Genomic DNA, 12,928 nt, shown 5'->3' with positions numbered 1-12,928 from the left:
ATTTCCTGATTTAGGTATTTGCTCTGAGTCAGTGATTTGGAATGCATTACAGCCTGAGACAGCCAGGCATCTAGAATTTTTATAAGGAGGTCAGCAATGGCAGCTTGTTTTCAAATACTGCAGCTGTCAAATTCCCAAATGACGGGCCAGTTTTTGACCATACAAAGCAAACTTCCCACTGAGGACAGTAAGCTGGGTGTGCTGTGGGCAATCTACCAGTGTTGGTTCATGCATGTTCAAGTTTTATCTCTAACATACAGTAGATGTATTGCATGAAATGTGCGGGGGATGTTTTCAAAGCAAATTGGTCACATCACTTGGAAAATGCTTGGGTGTGGGTGCCCTCCCGAGTCCTGCTGCTGCGTCCATTGACACAGACAGCAGGACTCGGCCCTGCCCCTCGGTACCCATGGCACTGCACTGGATTTGATTGACAGCAGTGGGAGCCAATGGCTTCTGCTGCTATCAATCTATCCAATGAGGACCCGAGACAGCGGCTGGAGCTGCTGGGATTGTCCCTGTCGCTGGAACAATCAGGTTCAAGTAAGTAAAAGGGGGGCAATTTCAGCTTTAAACTTGTCATTCTTGTTGTGTTTTGTCCATGCTCCTACTGATAATTCATCAGTGAAACTGAGCTGTGGATTATTGGTGACAACTAGATGCTCTCGGCAAAGAACAATTTTTAAAAATGTTGTGTTAAAGTTGTAAATCGCGGATGTTGTAAAATGAAAAAACACCTACAAAGCAATGGCATAATGTGTTAGTATGCGATGCACATTATAAAATACTCACCTTGGAACAAAGCCCTCCAGCGCTGTACTGTCGCTGCTGAGAAGGCTGACCTGTTCCTCCGGTCTGTCTTCTAGGTTCACGCGTTCTGGTCAGATTGTGATTGGCCGGTGCCGCGATGACGTCACCCGGTTCCGGCACGAAGCAAGGTATGTTGGACATTCAGAGCGCATGCGCCAGTGATGTCATTGGTGCATGCAGGATGAATATCACCTAAATGGTGCATGTTTAGGAGATGTTCACTTAATTTACAGGTAAGCCTTATTATAGTACCCAGAGCAATCTGTGCTATCCCCAAGACTCTATAGTGAAATTTTAAAAATGATTTAAACAAAATACAGATAATAATAATAAAATAAAACAAAATACTGACAAAAAAAGTGCTGCAACCCAAAAAAAACTTGAATATCAAGTTCTATCAAATAGTAAAAATAAATTCAGGTGCGCTACTAATGTCAAAAAACACAATGGTTAAAGATTAACCTTCAACCTAAAGTTTCATAATATTGAGTATAAATAAATTAATTGTTTCCATAATGTGCAATCCTGAAAAGTAAATATTAAATAAAAAGTCCTGTAAGCTTAAACAGTATATATTTCTATATAAACAGTCCTTCCTTCCAATTGCGGAATTTCATCTCCTTTACTTTTGAACAAGCCGGATAATGGTAAAAGAAGAGGGGGGGGGGGCGCTTACCAGATATGCTGGACCCCTGTCACGGGGATCTTCAGAGCTCAGAGGTGCCGGATATTATAGGCAGAAACTGCTGATTTCACTTGCAGACTTGGATCCGCCTCGGGTCCTTCTTGAGCACTGTGATAGCCATATAATGAGCTATGCCTCTGTAGGATTACTCATTATATGTAGGGAGAAATCAAACAGAGTGTCCTCCATAGTGTAGTAGGTAAAAGCTTTTTAATTGCAAAACAATGGGTAGCCAACATTAAGAGTAAAGCAGAAAATCAGATCGAAACAGACAGCTCAGCTGCGATGAAGCTAGCCAGCTGGTGTGGTGACGTCAGTTCCCGTGGCTCCGTCCTTATTATAGAGCTTTAAGTCCCGGTTCACATATATGCGATGCGGGAACCAGAGCAATTCCAGTGCACGTTCCCGCATCACATGTCACTTGCCGGCGGCTCACACTGACATCTGCGAACCTCTGCAGGTGTCAGTGCAAAGTTAATGACACCCCCAGATTGGTTCACAGATCACAATGTGAACTACCAAATGGTGCAGGAATTGGATCACATAGAGCCCATAGAGGGCATAGAACACCCAAAAAAAGGGTCCTGCACCATTTTGGTGCGAATGCAATGTGAATTTAGCCATACAGTCTGTATGGCTAAATTTGCATCGCATAGACATTGCATGTGATCTGCACAGCATTGCGGTGTGAATCACATGCAATGTCTTATGCCGCATACACACGACCGGTTTAGCCGTCGTAATAAACTCCGAAGGTTTCTCCGACATAACTCCGACGGAATTCCATTCAAGCGGTCTTGCCTACACACGGTCAACCCAAAGTCCGACCGTCCAGAATGCAGTGACGTACAACTCTTACGACAGGACTAGAAAACGGAAGATCAATAGCCAGTAGCCAATAGCTTCCGTCTCGTACTTGCTTCAGAGCATTCGTCGTTTTTGTTCCGTCGGACCAGCATACAGACGAGCGGTTTTAGAACATGTTCCATTTCTAGGTCTATCAGATTTTTCGAAAAAAAAAAGTCCGATGAGTCATACACAACATTGGTATATACGATGAAAAGCTTCCGTCGGACTTATTCTGTCGGACAGTCCGCTCGTGTGTATGCGGCATAATACGCACCAGTGTGATCCCAGCCTTACTTCCAGCCACAGCTTACACTAAGCTTATCATGGAGATATTATGGGCAATAAATATGTAGCCAGGTTTTGCCCTTTGTTTTTAGGTTCCTGTTAGTTCTGCAGTGGGATGATTAGATAAAAAGTGTTTTACAAATAGTTTGTTTGACTTGTTAAAGAAACAGCAGTAGTGAGAACCACTTTGATTGTGGAATAAAAACAAAGCACTATTGTTTAATGCTTTGCAAATATCGTCTGGTGCCTCTTTAGTGGAGTAGACAGGAAGAGAGAATTCCAGAAAATAAACAGTTTATGTCTTATCTTATCCTATTCCTTTAGAACCAGCAAGGAAACATTACTGACTACTCAAGTGTGAATGTTCTCTCCCTCTCCAGATCATGTAGAATAATACTTTCTTTTACCCATACCAGACTTTAATCAGAACAAAGTAGGTATTTTAAATAGTATTTTTCAGTCTGAACATTCATGAGCATATCAAAGCCTATGTAATATGTCATTTTATACTCTTTTTCCCGATTTCAGGCTCATATAATTGACTGTCATTATTTTCAAGGCATTTTCAGGCCTCTAAAACAGGCCATTGTGCTTTGATATATACATTGATTTTGCTCTCTGTCAAGGCGTGACACCAGATCTTGTTCTACAAGTTTTCGAATACAGTTTTACATTTCATTGCAAATGTCAGTGTTGTGTGGCAGAGAGGCTGACGTCATAGCCATAGTCAGCTGCCATTGACTTGTTTTTAAAAGTGCAAGCTCCACAGCAGAGTTCTTCATCTTTACTACAATAGTTAAAGAGAAAACATATGCTTTGCACATAGAAGGCAAGGTGGTGCTCTCTTCCCTAACAACACATAAGGGTCCTTTCACACGGGACGAATCCGTGATGATCCGCTTCGTAAACATCCGCTTGCTCAGCGGGGATCGCTCCGTGGATCCCCGCTGAGCAGGCAGATGACAGGTCCATCGCTGCACACTGTGCAGCGATGGACCTGTCAGAGTGCTGCTCTCCCCTATGGGGATCGGATGATGACGGACCGTAGAGTCCGTCGTCACCCGATCCGATCCGAAAATGGATGGAAAAGTAGGTTTTTCCTCCGTTACACTTCTTCGGATCGGAGCGGGTCGGATGTCAGCGGACATGTCACCACTGACATCCGATTCTCCATAGAGGTCTATGGAGGGTCCGTTCAGGTCCGCCTAAAAAACTGACAGGGAGACCTGAACGGATCGTTCATGTGAAAGAGGCCTAAGGGTTGATTTACCAAAACCGGAGAGTGCAAAATTTGGTGCAGCTGTACATGATAGCCAATCAGCTGCTAACTTAAAAGAAAAGTATGGACTTTTTTTGTTGTTGTGCAGAATCATACTTACCTATGTGGATACAGCATCGGTCCAATTAAGGATCTGTCCCCCGCCACCTCTTAAGCCCCGTACACACGATCGGACTTTCCGACGGGAAATGTTAGATGTGAGGTTGTTGTCGGTAAATCCGACCGTGTGTATGCTACATCGGACAATTATTGTCGGACTTTCCTCCAACAAATGTTGTCCAGCATGTTCTCAAATTTTCCGCCAACAGATGTTGTCTAGCATGTTCTCAAATTTTACGCCAACAAATGTTATCTAGCATGTTCTCAAATTTTCCGCCAACAAATGTTGTCTAGCATGTTCTCAAATTTTCCGCCAACAAATGTGTGTTGTCGGACTTTCCAATCGTGTGTACACAAGCCCGTTGGACAAAAGTCCAAAGTACAAACACGCATGCTCGGAAGCAAGGACGAGCCAGAAGCGGACGGTCTTGTAAATTAGCGCTTGTAATGGAGAATTAACATTTGTGACGTGGCAAATTATGAAATCTCGAAATGCAGCGCACATTCTCTTCTTCTTTAATGGGATAATAATGAAGCTGCTTTGCTGGTGATACTGATGGAGTTATTACAAACAAATTTTCAAAGGTTTTATTTTTCTAGTGATATCAAGAATAATATTATTATGTTTTTTTTTTAATTTGGGCAAGTTACCACAACACCATTATCCCGTAGTTTTTAAGATCAAAGATACAACTATGTTGGTGTCCCTTGTTATTTTACTTTGTATTTTTTAAAATATAACTGCCTACTCCCAAAATGTAATTTGAAGTAAAACACATAGCCAAGTATTTTTCTCCACAATTTTGTTATTGTGCATTAAAAAAAAAAAAATTAGACATGCTATCTGCCAATAGAACTTAACCAAAAAGTGCATTCTATGCATCCAAAAATATAGACAATATACCAAATCAAATTATTATTCAACCAAAAAAATAATGTCAAAGCAATAACTCCAAGGCCAATAATAAATAACACGTTATCTCCTCCGATTCCGCAACATGTCTCGTTGACAAATGGCCGCTCAAAAACGAACTGAAAAGCACGAAATGAAAAGCGATAAATTAAAAACGCGAAAAGAAAAGCGCGAATCTACACTCACCAAAACGAATTGCACTCCTGTGATCCACAGGAGAAGTACAGTCAAACAATCTATGGCTGTACTTCTCCTTTAAGCACTTGCTTACTGGGCACTTAAACCCCCCTCCTGTCCAGACCAATTTTCAGCTTTCAGCGCTGATGCACTTTGAATGACAATTGCGCGGTCATGCTACACTGTACCCAAATGAAATTTTTATCATTTTTCGCACATATAGAGCTTTCTTTTGGTGGCATTTGATCACCTCTGTGGTTTTTATTCTTTGTTAAAAATTTTTAAAAAGACTGAATTTAAAAAAAAAATGTTTATATTTTTTTATATTTTTCTCCTTCATTGATGTACGCTGATGAGGCGGCACTGATGGACACCGATAGGTGGCAGTGATGGGCACTGATGGGTGGCAGTGATGGGCACTGATGGGTGGCAACAATGGGCACTGATCGGTTACACTGATAGGCAGCACTGCTAGGTGGCACTGATTGGCACCACTGGTGGTCATTGATAGGTGGCACTTGTGGGCATTGATAGGTGGCACTCATGGGCATTGATAGGTGGTACTGTGGGCACTGGCAGGTGGCACTGGCAGGGGGTACTGGTGGGCACAGATGAGGCAGAATTGCCTCTTCCTCTTCGGGGCCGATTTCCCTTGCACATAAGCCGGTGATCTGCTTTTATTTTCTCCTCACGCTGTCTGCGTGAGGAGAAAAAAAAAATGATTACCGATCTTTCGTTTACATCATGTGATCAGCTGTCATTGGCTGACAGCTGATCGCGTGGTAAGGGGCCAGGATCAGCCCCTTACTCGGATCTGTGATCACCCGAGTCTCAGTGACTCGGTGATCACAGCGAGCCGCGCGCACCCTGTAGGGCGCGCAGGGAGCGTGCAAAGGGGAGGCCGTCAGACAGAAAATGGAAGACATACAAGACCACTGATAATCTCCCTCGATGTGGGGCTCCACGCAAGTTCTCACCCAGTGGGATCAAAATGATCACAAGAACAGTGAGCAAAAATCCCAGAACCACACGGGGGGACCTAGTGAATGACCTGCAGAGAGCTGGGACCAACGTAACAAAGGCTACCATCAGTAACACACTACGCCTCCAGGGACTCAGATCCTCTAGTGCCAGGCGTGTCCCCCTGCTTAAGCCAGTACATGTCCGGGCCCATCTGAGGTTTGCTAGAGAGCATTTGGATGATCCAGAAGAGGATTGGGAGAATGTCATATGGTCAGATGAAACCAAAGTAGAACTGTTTGGTAGAAACACAACTCGTCGTGTTTGGAGGAGAGAGAATGCTGGGTTGCAACCAAAGAACACCATACCTACTGTGAAGCATGGAGGTGGCAACATCATGCTTTGGGGCTGTTTCTCTGCAAAGGGAACATGACGACTGATCCGTGTACATTAAAGAATGAATGGGCCCATGTATCGTGAGATTTTGAGTGCAAACCTCCTCCCATCAGCAAGGGCATTGAAGATGAAACTTGGCTGGGTCTTTTGGCATGACAATGATCCCAAACACACTGCCCGTCAATGAAGGAGTGGCTTTGTAAGAAGTATTTCAAGGTCCTGGAGTGGCCTAGCCAGTCTCCAGATATCAACACCATAGAAAACCTTTGGAGGGAGTTGAAAGTCCGTGTTGCCCAGCGACAGCCCCAAAACATCACTGCTCTAGAGGAGATCTGCATGGAGGAATGGGCCAACATACAAGCAAGTGTGTGACATCCTTGTGAAGACTTACAGAAAACGTTTGACCACTGTCATTGCCAACAAAGGATATATAACAAAGTATTGAGATGAACTTTTGATATCGACCAAATACTTATTTTCCACCATAATTTGCAAATAAATTCTTTCAAAAATCAGACAATGTGATTTTCTGGATTTGTTCCCACATTTTGTCTCTCATAGTTGAGGTATTCCTATGATGACAGTTACAGACCTCTCTCATCTTTTTAAGTGGGAGAACTTGCACAATTGGTGACTGACTAAATACTTTTTTGTCCCACTGTAGTAGGAGGTCAAACCTAAACACTTTCAATTTGTATGCAATCAGGCAGATCCTTGCACTACATAATTTAAGGTAAATCTAAAGAAAATTGAATACGAAAATTGTATGGTGTATGGCCAGCTTAAGTCTTGACAAACAACCTGGAAGCTACCGTGCACAGCTGCACCAGATTTTGCACTCTCCAGTTTTAGTAAATAAGCCCCAGCCCCATTCCTTTGCTCCACCACTTTCCTGTTGTTGTTCTGGAAGAGAAGCAAATACCTGGTACTTACATTTATAGAGGAGCATATGACCCCATGCACACTGGACATTTTGCTATCTCGCCAACACTCCTGGCAGCAGCGTTTTAACAGAAAAACACTTGATAAACTGTAAATGCGTGTATTGCATCAAGTGATTGGCCGTTAATTCATTTAATTGGCCAGAATAATATTTCTGGACATTAAAAGGATTTAATGCTCAAGCACTAAATGTGCCTAACGGTAAAATGCGTTTAGGTGTGTCAGTGTTTTTTTTTTTTCTGCCAAAACACCGCTGCTCCTGGATGCACTGGTTGTGGGTTTTTTTACTTAGCCTCTAAACTGCTCTAAATGCCCATGTATGCATAGACACAGAAAAAAAGAAAACCACCAAGTGCCCCTTGGAGCAGCAGAAAAAAAACATCCGGTGTGCATGAGGCCTGCAACAGCACATAGGCAAAGCACAGGTCTATTTAAAAAATCCCAAATTCTGCTGGCCCTAGATAATCATCTCTGTTCACTAAGAAATGTGGTGAAAGTAATACTCTACTCATAGGTGTGCGCAGCCTATTGCATTAGGGTGTGCACCCCAAAGCTCAAACGCACATGCCTTTCTCTGCAGCCTCAGCTGCACTGGACAGTAAATTCATTAGAAGTGCTCTGTGTGTGTGGCTTCCTGTTTATTCACAAACTGAAGCATAGTAAACACAGTTTACTATGCTTCTGTTATGAAGGATCGCAGTGAGTGAGTGTGTTCATTCAGAAAAGTAAGGGGACGGAACAATTACATATTTACTAGCCCCTTCCCCCTCTCTCCATTCTGAAACATCCCCTGCAGGAGCCGGGGTGGGGGGGAGAAGAGAGGAGGGAAGCCAGCGGCACTGCTAGGGGGCGCAACACAGGTCCCACAAATTTAGTCTGATTGTATTTTTTTATACGTTTTCACAAGTTATAACAAGGTTTGGCACAGAGCAATACAACCATAGAAACATGACATTACTGATCTCACATAACAAACACCTCGATTTGTCTTGCACAAGTGCAACAGTAAGCGTTGCCACTCAGAAATCTAGTAAAAGAGGTTGTAAATTCCTATTTAGGTACATATGCTTTGCAAAAAAAAAATTCTATTCTGGCTCATAAATACATCCAGAGGATGCTTCATTGATCAAGTACAGAGACTAGGATTTGAAGGACAGAGTCAATGTTCGACTATCTGCAAGGTTGAACCTTGCTGTGCATTTTTATCATTGACTAAAGGGACACCAGAAGCTAGCTGTATATTTACGTAGTGTACAGTTATCCGCTTTAGTACTTTAAAACGGAACTAAACCCTCCTATCATGTTCAGCCAAGGAGGCTGCCATCTGTTTGATCTGCAACTGCCATGGTGCTGCACATGTAACCAGTTATCACTCCAGCCATTTGATGGTTTGACAGTTTGGTCGACAGCACAAGCAAATGTGACAGACAGCAATTCTGGCATGCCGTTAATGTAACTGTTTTATTGAGACCGTTAAATGGATGGGTTTAGTTCCACGTTAAGATAAAGAATATAAATAATATTGTTGAGACAATAATGTTATTGTGTTTTATAAAATCGGGCATGCATATTCTTGGTCCTAGTTTTTGGTCAGCATTTATCATTAATTGGCTTCTTGCGGCCAAAGCAATCAGCAAGCAACATCAGAGGCTGATACTTTATGTAGGCATTGGCTAAGTTACTACTATGACCAAATATTTATTGAAAGCGGTTCAGATGAAAGCTGATATCATGATCGATATGATGAAGATCCTAAGTGAAATCAATTAAAATGTACAGATAGCAATGAATATACTCCTATATAGTTGTTTGTTCTTGTGAAGTGAAAGTAAATACCTGTAGGCTACAGCATAGACATGCCTGCTTTAACTCAGGGGTGTCAAACTCAATTTCATTGTGGGCTGCATCGGCATTATGGTTGCCTATGAAGAGCCGGTTGTATCTGCCATGGTGTTTTGTCTTTGTCAGTCTCCAATAACGTTTCTTGTGCATGATACCAGTCGTGTGCGACCCTCCTTTTCAACTGGCACAGAATTGTATTATTCTCATAACTATAAGCAGATGTACATACCCCCTTACATCAGATGTCAAGAGCCCCCAACTTAAAAATTCAAGAGTCCTCCACCCTCCCTTACATCACAGTGCACTCCTCTTGCCTAATGCTGCTGCCAGGAAGAAGCTGGGGGCGGAGCTGGGAAGCAGAAAGTGCAGAGTCTGGAGGAGGACCAGAGAAGGGCTAGAGTCTGCTGAATGCTAAGATCAGTGGAGGCAGAGACAAGAGGGTGATACGGCTGCACAGAGAGGCACAGGATCTGTAGGAGGATTTCTGTTCTCCTCTCTGCTACCGATTGCTGAGATGCAGGTGGTGGGGTAAGAGATGAGCCTCTCTGCAGCTGCACAGAGAAGCGCAGGATCTAGCAGAGGAATTCTGTCCTCCTCGCTGCTGCCGACTGCTGAGATGGGGGTTGGGGGTAGAGACGGGCCTCCCTGCTGCTGCACGGAGAAGCACAGGATCTAGCAGAGACAGGGGGGAGGGGTAGAGACAAGCCTCTCTGCATCTGCACGGAGAAGCGCAGGATCTAGCAGAGACAGGGGGAGGGGTAGAGACGAGCCTCTCTGCTGCTGCACGGAGAAGGGCAGGATCTATCGATGACAGGGGTGAGGGGTAGAGACGAGCCTCTCTGCTGCTGCACGGAGAAGGGCAGGATCTAGCGCAGACAGGGTGAGGGGTAGAGACGAGCCTCTCTGCATCTGCACAGAGAAGGGCAGGATCTAGCGCAGACAGGGGTGAGGGGTAGAGATGAGCCTCTCTACTGCTGCACGGAGAAGGGCAAGATCTAGCACAGACAGGGGTGAGGGGTAGAGACGAGCCTCTCTGCTGCTGCACGGAGAAGGGCAGGATCTAGCGCAGACAGGGGTGAGGGGTAGAGACGAGCCTCTCTGCATCTGCACAGAGAAGGGCAGGATCTAGCGCAGACAGGGGTGAGGGGTAGAGACGAGCCTCTCTACTGCTGCACGGAGAAGGGCAAGATCTAGCACAGACAGGGGTGAGGGGTAGAGATGAGCCTCTCTGGGGCTGCACGGAGAAGGGCAGGATCTAGCGCAGACAGGGGTGTGGGGTAGAGACGTGCCTCTCTACTGCTGCTCGGAGAAGCGCAGGATCTAGCAGAGACAGGGGTGAGGGGTAGAGACGAGCCTCTCTGGGGCTGCACTGAGAAGTGCAGGATCTAGCGGAGACAGGGATGAGGGGTAAAGACTAGCCTCTCTTCGGCTGCACGGAGAAGCGCAGGATCTAGCACAGACAGGGGTGAGGGGTAGAGAAGAGCCTCTCTGCTGCAGCAGAGGGAAGCACAGGATCTAGCGGAGAAGGGTGAGGGGTAGAGAAGAGCCTCTCTGCTGCTGCACAGAGAAGTGCAGGATCTAGCGGAGACACGGGTGAGGGGTAGAGAAGAGCTTCTCTGCTGCTGCACAGGGAAGCGCAGGATCTAGCGGAGACAGGGCTGAGGGGTAGAGAAGAGCCTCTCTGCTGCTGCACAGAGAAGCGCAGGATCTAGTGGAGACGCATGAGGGGTAGAGAAGAGCCTCTCTGCTGCTGCACAGAGAAGCACAGGGTCTAGCGGAGACAGGGGTGAGGGGTAGAGAAGAGCCTCTCTGCTGCTGCACAGGGAAGCACAGGATCTAGCTGGGACGGGTGAGGGGTAGAGATGAGCCTCTCTGTTGCTGCACAGGGAAGCGTAGGATCTAGCGATGACAGGGGTGAGGAGTAGAGATGAGCCCTTCTGCGGCTGCACGGAGAAGAGCAGGATCTAGCAGAGGAGTTCTGTTCTCCTTTCTGCTGCTGACTGCTGAGACGGGGAGGTGAGGGGGGATAGAGACTAGCCTGTCTGCTGCTACATGGAGAAGCACAGGATCTGGTGGAGGAGTTCTGTCCTCCTCTTTGCTGCCGACTGCTGAGACAAGGTGGGGATAGAGGCGAGAGGGGTGTCACAGCTGTAGGAGAGGTGCGATGGCCACATGAAATGGTCTGGCGGGCTGGTTTTGGCCTGCAGGCCTTGTGTTTGACACATGTGCTTTAGCTGAATGCACATGTTCATGCCTTTTAAAGGAGAAGAACCATCATAAACATTAGTGTTTTTGCTTATATCTTTAGATACAGGAGGAACAACCAGGTGATTCCTGTACTGATTATTGTGAGGGGGACTTTAGCAATTTGAAAAGGTTTCCAAACATGTCATATGCATTGCTAACCCATAAAGTAGTCAACCAAGAAACAATTGCTACTGCCATAGACATGAGATCATCACCCAGTCATGCCAGCTATCTTTAGATACTGCCTTAGATGAACTTAATGTAATCTGCCATTGATGAACAGTAATTGTGCGTTAGCCTTAATACAAGAGAAATGCATTATTATTTGCCACTATTTCCAGTGAGGTCATGTTGTATTGTGATTAATGGAAGTGTTTCCACAACAGGGTTTATATTGCTAATGCGTGACCCCAGGAGGCTGAAAGCTAATTAAAATATTTGGCAGCGTCCTGCAGTGCTAGAAGCAAGGTTGGCAGTGGGCATTTTATTTCTACTAAACAAGTCACAGATCCAGATTGTGCAAACAAGGGGACTAGGTTATGCTGTGATAGCTGTTGAGCTGCAATCTTTTGAAGTAGAAAAGTACATTATGTACTGGCACTGGCCTAATTACCCCAAAGGTATTCTCAATGAGAACACCGGCTCGAAGAAAGTTAACATGGGATAGGTGAACCTTCACACACAATGTTGTATGGACTCAAAGAGAAAATTTGTTTAGGTGCAGTACATGCAATATTTAGAGAAGGAATGGGATTGCGCCCTGGTTCACACTGATGTGATGCTGGAAACGCAAAAGATTTGCTGCGTTTCCTCGCATTGTGTTGCACTGCATAGCAATCACACAGCGTCCATGCAAACTGCTGCGGGTGTCAGTGATTGACAACACCCCCAAACAGATCGCAAAACGCAGCATGATTGGCATAATTGCATCGCATTAGTCTGAACACCCATGCGATGCAATTCTGGTGCCGAAAAAAAAGGGTCCTGTACCATTTTGGTACAAAATGTATGGCTCAAATCGCACCGCACAGACATCGCATGTGATGCGCACATGAATGCGGTGCAATTCCTGTGCGAATCACAAATGGTGTTCCGCACGCACTGGTGTGAACCCAGGCTGAATGTGTTAAAAAAAAAAGGGTTATCCCAAAGTGTAGTTCACCTCTCCATCTTAAAGTGGTTGTAAACCCTTACAAATACCCAGTAAAGTGACTGGCCTCATTTTATACACAGTGATTAAACAAATCCTCTTACATAAGTTGTACCTGATTATCTGCAGCACTCTCTTATCTACATCTGATCAAAGTGCTGAATTATAAAGCTTGTCTGAGAGTTCAGAAAAAGGCGTCAGAAAGCTAAAGTTATACTCTGCAGTTCTCAATGAAAGCTTATTGGAGGGAAGGGACACTCCCCCCCTCCACGCAGGAACAGAGCTAAGGCTGTC

The 12,928-nt window shown here is 45.0% G+C and overlaps 1 protein-coding gene across 7 annotated transcripts in view; it reads left to right on the top strand.

The window, feature by feature from the left end:
• The window catches only part of PIP5K1B (phosphatidylinositol-4-phosphate 5-kinase type 1 beta), a 215,671-nt gene that overhangs the window by 38,362 nt on the left and 164,381 nt on the right, over nt 1-12,928 (top strand). Inside the window, exon 2 of one of the 7 annotated variants that reach the window (XM_073634751.1) lies at nt 867-938. The exons of the other annotated variants lie outside the window; for them this stretch is intronic. The gene's annotated coding sequence lies outside the window, so the exon portion shown is untranslated. The remainder of the gene's footprint in view (nt 1-866; nt 939-12,928) is intronic. 7 annotated transcript variants of the gene reach the window in all.

Source organism: Aquarana catesbeiana, linkage group LG01, assembly GCF_042186555.1.
Source record: "Aquarana catesbeiana isolate 2022-GZ linkage group LG01, ASM4218655v1, whole genome shotgun sequence".
Taxonomy (NCBI): domain Eukaryota; kingdom Metazoa; phylum Chordata; class Amphibia; order Anura; family Ranidae; genus Aquarana; species Aquarana catesbeiana.
This window is presented reverse-complemented; position numbering and strand designations above follow the sequence as displayed.